An 8784-nucleotide genomic window follows, 5' to 3' on the forward strand; every position below is an offset into this window, starting at 1 on the left:
TTATATCTTGTTATAGTAACTATTTTTGTTATTATTGAATAGTAACTAGTACTTTGTTGTGGATATGAATTTTTAATAAACACGATAGACTTCTATTTGATTAGTTTTATTCTTTCTACTATAGTTGACTTTTCAAAGCGATTAGCAAAGTTTTTTATAACTATGGTAGTTTTAAATTATATGATTTATTCTTTCTATCTTAGTTATTACTTAAATGTTTTTAGTTAATTTTTTCTATTATATTGGTATTTAAAGAATTAATTATTGTTTTGAAAATAAGTAATTGTATATGTGTTATGAGGGTTGTTACATGCGTGACGTTTCAATGCTCTCTATTAATCATAGGCGAAAATCAAAGGCTAGAACGCACTTGTCAAAGTCCAAACAACGCGGCTGGGAGTGCTTGCTAGAGAAGGTAGTGAGATATGGGTATTTTGAACAAAAAATACGGTTGGTTCTTTGATTTGTTTTTTTATAGTGAAAATCTAGTCCTTTATGTTTTTTTGTTTGAGTTGAAATCTAGTTGGGTGTTACGAAAATTTTTCTAGCGTATTTTGAATTGAAGAAGCAACTAGTAATGCTAGATGAGCTTTACTTCAGTCCTTCAATTCTTCCATCTTCAATTCTTCAATCTTGATTATTTTTTAGGAGGGTTGATGGCTAATCTCTTTTATTCTTCAATTCTTTAGTTTTTTTATTTTAAATTTTATTTTTCTATTTTAATTTAATTATAACTTGATCTGACTTTGTTGTATGGGATTATTTTTTATTTGATTTGTTGACTGTTGATATGGCTTTATCTCTTTTCATGCAATATGCTCCTGGTTTGAAGATCGTTATGTGGGGGTTTGAATATTGTTATGTTGGGATGGGTGATCGATGAAAAAGATGAGAGTGTTTTTGAGAAACTAGAAGATTATGCTAACTTGGATATCAGCATGGCCTAAAGTGACAGATGTTAGGCTTAGGTAACATAATTGTCATTTTTTTTAAAAAACTCGGTGGGTATTTTTGCACCTTAACCAAATCTTTAATGAAGGTACCAAAATATTCCCAATCTTAAAGGGCTATTGTATCAGAATATGTTAGAGATTATTAATTATTAATTATTAAATATAATAAATTTTTATAATTAAAATAATTCATGTAAAAAAGTTTAAGATTGAATTTGTTTTAGTAGACATTTTGGGTATCTTTTAAAAATAAGTTGTTTCTATCAATGGCATATGGATTTGTGTATTATCCTCTGGTCTATGTTATTAAATTTAACAATCAATCTAAAATTTTTATTATGTTTATGTTCAATTAATTTAAAACCACTTTTGATGGTGAAACCAATAATGTTTTTAATGAAAGTACCAAAGTATTTCTAGTTAAACAAACAAGAAGAAACCAACATTTCCCTCTAACCTCTCAATGGTATTCTTAGTTCATCTTTCTTCTAAGAGAAAAGCCTATCCTCTCACAAAATAGATTTAGATTCTTTATTTCAATCAATTTTTACTAGTATTAATAGATGAATGTATGATTTTATGAAATTTATTGTTTGACTTTTATTCATATCAAAATATTTTGAAAAAAATTTAAAAAATTTAAATAGGTCTAAAAGCCAGCGGGCCTGCCCAAGCCCATCACTATAAGGGTTGGGCTTTGTAAAACAACCATTTTTTGACATATGGGCCTAAACAAGCTAACTCATTTAAGCTCGTGACTAGTGAACGGTCATCCTTGTAAGGCTGGGCTGGGGGATTTTCCCAGTACTACCTTATATAAGCACGGATCACAAGTAAATGTTAGGCAATTTAATTACAATTAATCCATTGGCTTAGCAACCATTAACTCACACAATAAGGATTAAAAATAGGCAGTTTCTGAATACTAGGCCATTGAAGACACTAATGACAAATAAAAAGTCTATTTATAGAATTTAATTCCAATTTAGGTGGTTCAGTGATAAGTTCTTTATGAATAAATAATTTTTTGAGTTTTTCAAAAAAAAAATTTGATAAAATACCCTATCCACTTTAACTCACAAGGGGAAATCATTGGATTTCCACTACGTTTGCCTCTGGTGGCCTATCATCATGTGTGTAAGATCATCCTTCTCTTGTAGGCCTATTCACTACCCTAAGAACACAAGTTTATATTTATACCCTATGCTTCCACACTATTGAGCAATGTAGGGCTTGTTCTTTTTGACACACACACTATAACTACAACAATCTCGCACATTTATCAAAAGCAATGCCATTAATTGAGTTACACAAGCAAATATAAGCATTATATCTAGTGTCTTTCCACCTATGGACTAGACCTAGACTAATAACACTTAGTACACAAAGATGTTAGTGAAGCCTTCTTCTATGAACCTAAAACTATTGGGCATGTACTAGAGGTATTATTAGGCATGATTTCCAATATTAATAGTGATTTGGCATGTTAAATGGCCATGCGCATGTTTGGTGCATAATAAATGCTTTAGAGATTTTGCAATGATCTCATAAGAACAGCCCCACTCCACCTTTGTAGAGATAATCTCATTAAATGTACCTAGAATGAGCACACTATTTCATAGGATTATGAAGTCATTAATAGCTTCCACTCAATCTCATCAAAATGCATTCAACCACTTTCTCACACACCATAAGAAAGGACTAGCAGTTTTTTTAGCACTCGTAGAATTAATAAATGACTTGTTCTTACCCATTTAACCTTCTTCATGAGATCAGTAATCACAAAGATTAGGTTGTCATTATTATTAATTTTAAATTAGCTTCAGCCTTATCCCCCTTGATGTTTTAAAAATTTATTTCTTCGCTAAGGGTTTTGTTAGCAAATTCACTAGGTTTACTTATGATATCTCTCAACATAGTGTTCTAGAGAAAATAAGATATCACTTTCATTTCTTATGATTTTAACACCTAAAATCACTTTTGTTTCGCCCAAATCTTTCATGTCGAAATTTGAAGCAAGAAAATCTTTTGTTTCAAGCACAACATTCATGAAAGTACCAAAAAGAAGAGTGTTATCCACATCACACAGTGACTATTTGGAAGTTTTGATAAATGCATCATTCTGCCTCAATAGTAGAAAAGCCAACACTTATCAAAACTTGATCTAGCTTCTCATGCCATTATTAGGCCTTTATTTCAAAACATACAAAGATTTAACAAGTTCACAAATTTTGTTTTCTTCCCCAAGAACAATACACCCCTCAAGTTGCAAATCACCATTTAAAATTTTTAACATCCATTTGGTGAATAAAAAACTAGTAAATCAGAGCTAAAGCAATTAGGATTCTAACAGAAAAATCCTTGTCACAAGAGAAAATATGACTAAATAATCAACATTTTCTTTTGGAGTAAAACCTTTGGCTACTAATCTAACCTTGTACTTATCAAGTGACCTAGCTGGAAAATGTTTTTTCCCCCTAAAAACCCACTTGCAACCAATAGGTGTTGCTCCTCAAAACAAGCCTAGCAAAACCCATATTTTGTTTTGATTCAAAGAATTTATTTCAGCTCTAATAGCTTCTTTCTAAAATTGAGAATCCGAAAAAGATATAGCTTCATAAAAAAATTTTAGTTCACCTTGTAGTAAATAGATATAAAATCATCTCCAAAGGAGGTTTCTAGGCCTTTTACTTCTCCTTCAATTGTCAACCAAACCTTCATTGAATTTTGATCAAAAGAAGAGTTTTCAATTCTTTTAGGAACATGCTTCACTTTCAAAGGAAATATATGTTCAAAAATTCTACATCTTTTGTTTCAACAATTGTATTATAATCCAAAATGTCACTTTTCAAAATCAAAAAATGATAAGCAATACTTTGTTCAGTGTAACCAATAAACATGCAATTTACAAAAGTTTTAGAACTAATCTTTCTCTTTTTAGAATTAGGTAATAAAAATTTTGCAAGACCCTCCCATTAAGGTTAGGCTCAAATTCTTTCCCTAATTCATAAGGTGTGTTGTTAGCTTTCCTATGGGGCATTTTATGTTGTAGAAAACAAGTGGACAACACAGCTTCACCCAATAAACTTTCTGGTACAGTAGAACTCATAAGCAAAGCATTCACCATTTCTTTTAAAATTCTATTTTTTCCTTTCTTCAACACTATTGGACTCAAGCAAATAAAAATGAGTTACTTTATGAAGTATTCCCTCTTTTTCACAAAAATCATTTAATAATAAAAATCGCCTCATCTCTCTCACCCAATTCGTTTGATTTTTCTATTTAATTAATTTTCTACCTCTGTTTTGTGCAAAACAAATTTTTCAAAGGCCTCATGTTTATTTCTCAATAAATACACTTTGGTAAACCTTGAAAATCATCAATAAAAGTGATAAAGTATCTTTTACCACCTCTAGTCTCTGTTTATCTTAAATCACTCAAATTAATATATATTAGAGATGAATGCTTAGATTCTCTGAGAGTAGAAAAATGAGATTTTTTTTTTTCAAGTCAACTTGGTTTCTACACAAATCTCACTTTTAAAAACCATTATTTTTGAATTTAGAAGTTAGTCCAAGGAATTGCAACCATTTTATGTAGCTTTTATTAACATGCCCAAATCTATGGGAACCTTCGCAACTTTGAACAATTATTCTCCTGTAGGAGGTTATAGAAATCTTTGTAGGAAGGATAATCTAAAATTTCTTTCAAAAAATATTTTTTAAATAAAAATACAAAAATTGTTTTCATATATTAAAAAATACCAACCCACAAAAGTATCTTTTTTAATATAATAATATTTTCTAAAGCAATCAACCAAGTGATACGTATTTTTACCTTCGAATTACGTGGGCTTTGATCCATCTAAAGAATACATAGGCTCTAGCTTTTTATCCTAGGTTAAGTCCGGCTTTGTAAACAATTTATTTTTTTCTTTTGTAAATAAAAATTTTTCTTTGTTTTTATTTCTATTTCTTTTTTTTAGGGTAATTAAAATATAATAAAAAGGCTATATTAATTTTGAGTAGTTGACTTAGGATAACTGTTTTCTTGAATAGGTGTTGTAGGGTGCCTAACATCTTTCTCATGTGCAATTAACACCTGAACCATATCTAGTTTTCATAGACCACATTTTTTTTAGGTTTTCAAAATTAACTTTTTTAAAATCTAGGCGGAGACTCTTTCTTCCTTTCCCTTTACGGAAAGACTGGGATTCGGATGTGATAGTTTGGCAACTCTACTAGGGAAGTGTAGAGAGTCAAGACCATTTAAGTTGATTATTCAAAATAATATGGCCTTAATTATATTTTTATTACCCTTCTTTTATTTGCTTATTTATTCTTAATTTATTTCTTGTATTTGTATATTATTTGTTTTCCATTTATTTGTTTCTTAATTTTTTTTAAAACTTTGTATTTATCTATTCTATGATTTGGTTAGCCAATGAGGGTTGGGTAGAAGCTAAGTCAATAGATTTGTATGCTCTCCATGCACACTAAGCACTCACACTATCTACCTCACACCTATGTTGGGCTTTATACCCGAGTCCGTGAGTACCTTAGTAAGTGGATGTTTATAGTGGGTTCCTTGCGGGATTTTTAGACTCCATGGAGCTTACTATGAAGATTTAATCTTGACTGTTACCTATTTAATGGAATTAATCCCTGTGAAGCTTTTGAGTTCTTGGAAGGTTAACTTCATTAAATAGGGTTTTCATCATTATGATGAAGGCAGCTAGGAGACCTTTGCCTCTGAGGATTAGAATAGCCCTAAAATCATTGCATGTATTAGAGAATACTTAATGACTCACCTAATTGGTTAGTACATTCTTTTCTTAGAATAAATCTCTAGCCTAAGATTCTTCCTAAAATAGGCTAATAGAGGGCATATTCTTTTTCCTTTTAATGCATCATCATTATCCATACGTAATTAATGTAGCCCACATATAAATACATCACAATGATGGTGTATACATTAGATAGCCAAATCTCATCAAAGGGTCTCTAACCCTAACAAATCATGAACTCATCATATTCATCATTTTAAAAGTATCTCAAGAAGAGATAACCCTTTAAGACTCATGACGCATCATCATGGCATGCATAGTCACTTAGCTTCAATAGATATAGGCCTTAGACATAATAAGTATTAGCAAACCTGGGCCATCGCAAGCTAATGTGCACTTCATTCTCCTTGTGAGGTAATAGGCCTTCGATGGAGATGGAGTTCTTTCTCCTAATATCTATAACCCACATCAAAACTTGAAGTATATCATTCATGTTGCATGCATGCTAAACACATTCAAAGCATATCTTGACACTTTATTTTCTCCCCTCTCTTTTCCTTTTCTAGGTAGGGTTTGCAAGTCATCTAGTAAATATGAAAAGTTGGCATAGCGTTTGATGACACAAGAATTAAGTTCAAATCAAGGCCCCACAAGAAAGTTGTACAAAGAAAAGAGGATTAAACTAGTTGCAAAAGTTAAGCCACTTGAGAGTTTAGTGCACTTAAGCCACTTGATTAAAGGTTCAATCAAGCTAGGCATTAAAAATAAAAAATACGGCACCATCCTTGATCTGTTACAAGTATTGGTGCATAAGGATGTTTTAGTAGAATTGGGTCAATATTAGGATGTCTTGTTAAGATCCTTCATATTCTCTAATTTCTAAATAACCCTGACTATTAAAGAGTATGGATAGATTCTCAGGATGCCTCTTTAGAAGGATAGTCAAGTCTATTAATACCAAGGGCATTTGACTTCCCAAGGAAGGATAGTAAAGCTATTAGGAGATCACACAAATGGGATACAAATCATTTGTAGCAGGCAAATCATGGGAATTTCTAAAGCTGACATGGAAGCTCACTTGAGATACCCTGTAGCACAACTAATTGAGTAATTTTTTGAAAAATCTTTGCATTGGCTATTTACAGTACTATCATTTTTCCTTCATTAGGGGGGTTAATTGACCTTAGGGCTATCAGTGTCTTTCAATCAATAAAGTATCATCAAGTTAATTTGATACTTGCAATCTTGGCAAAGATATACATGTCATTATCTCAATGTCATGTGATGTTACCTTGCAATGCTTGATATATGGATGTTGAGCCACTTGTACGACAAGCAAGCAGTTGCTCTTCAGAAAAAGAAATAACAAACAAAGTAATCCACTTACTTCATTCAATAATCTACTAAAACTCAATGAAATGAATTAGAATAAGTGGAAGATGGTTTTTTCACAGTTGGTAGAAGATTCCCTCTTATGGAAGATAAATTGGTAAGAGGTTAAATACATCTATTGTTGTAGAGACTTTCCTAATGTGCCACTCATAAGATCCACAGGGTGTATTAACTATAATTATTGAATAGCATTGAGGTAACCGGCATTCTGGCAAAGAGTTTTCTCTAAAGAGAAAGTGCAAACCATATACCTCCTCCACGAGAATGATAACACGAAGGCGATATGCTAGAGAGTCAAAGAGGCTTGGGTGAGGTGATGAGCTTAAGAAATGAGAAATAGGTGCAATCCAAAACTATAAAGTTTAGCTTGAGAAAAGAATTGAAAGGGCTAATTCGGCTTACGCCCCTCAAGATCCCTTATTAGGAAATGATGCCCTAAGTAGTAAACAAAGAGTTGGCAACATGCTTAAACACAAGGAAGAGAGAGTTGGGAGGGTTTGCTGAGGTAGACTTAAAAAACAACAAAAAATTGAGCAAATTGGAGAATGAATGCACTAGATGAAAGCTCAAGAATTATGTAGCTAGAAAAGGAAAATGAGAACTTAAGAAAGGTCATGCTAGAAAATAAAAAACAATGAAGAACAATCAAGCTCAGTTAACAAAGATGGCTAAAGAAAAAGAGTCACTCAAAAGGGAACTACAAGATAATAGCCCCTTTAAGGAGTTACAAGAAGAAGTCAATAGCCTCATTCAACTCTTAGAAAGCAAGATGAAAGAATTAATTGCCACATGATAGCTCGAAGACAACAGGAGAGAGTAATGAAGAATTTTTGTAGATAAAAAAACAAAGTAAATATAGTATCATAGATTAGTTGCAAAAGACCCTAGCAAAGATCTTGGTGCTTTCCCTAATTTTGAGCTCTAAAGAACACCATCGAGCATTATGGAACTCATTGAAGAATTATATATGTAGTCCAGTGTAAGTCTAAAGAAGGTAGTGAGCATCATGAATATTGTGAAAACAATATCTACCCCTTTCTTTATGGAGGAAGAAGTTGCTCGATCTACTGATGATCAGTACAAAGCTTTACACATTACTCTAAAGTGTAGAAGGTTTATTGTGGCCAAGGTATTAATAAATGGAGGGTCAGCATTAAATGTATTACCATTGTTTATGGCATTATTTGCATCAACACCTCATTATCATATCAGTCATTATCATCATAAACCAAAATCCTAAGTGACATTTCATCATGAGCATTATTTTCATCCGCATGCTTACTCAATAATGCATCGCATTACAAGAGACATCATAGGTTTAGTAATTCCTTTTTTAAAAGTCCTCTAATGGAAGGTACACTCAAAGCCCAGTAATGGCTAGTACTCCTTTTTAAAGCCCTATAACGACAAGCATTCTTAAAGCCTAGTAATGACTAGCACCTCATTTTTAAAACCCTGTAATGGCAGGCACTCTTAAAGCTTAGTAACGAATGGAACTTCTTTTTAAAGCCTTGTCATGGCAAGTAGTTCAAAGCACAGTAATGGCTGGCACCTCCTTTTTAAGGCCTTGTAATGGTAGGTCCTCTCAAAGCCCAGTAACGGCCGGTACCTCCTTTTAAAGCTCTATAACGGTAGGCATATTCAAAGCCTAGT

The sequence above is a fragment of the Neltuma alba genome, unplaced genomic scaffold, assembly GCF_004799145.2.
Source record: "Neltuma alba isolate B1F8T4 unplaced genomic scaffold, ASM479914v2 tig00013117_pilon, whole genome shotgun sequence".
NCBI classification, from domain to species: Eukaryota; Viridiplantae; Streptophyta; class Magnoliopsida; order Fabales; family Fabaceae; genus Neltuma; species Neltuma alba.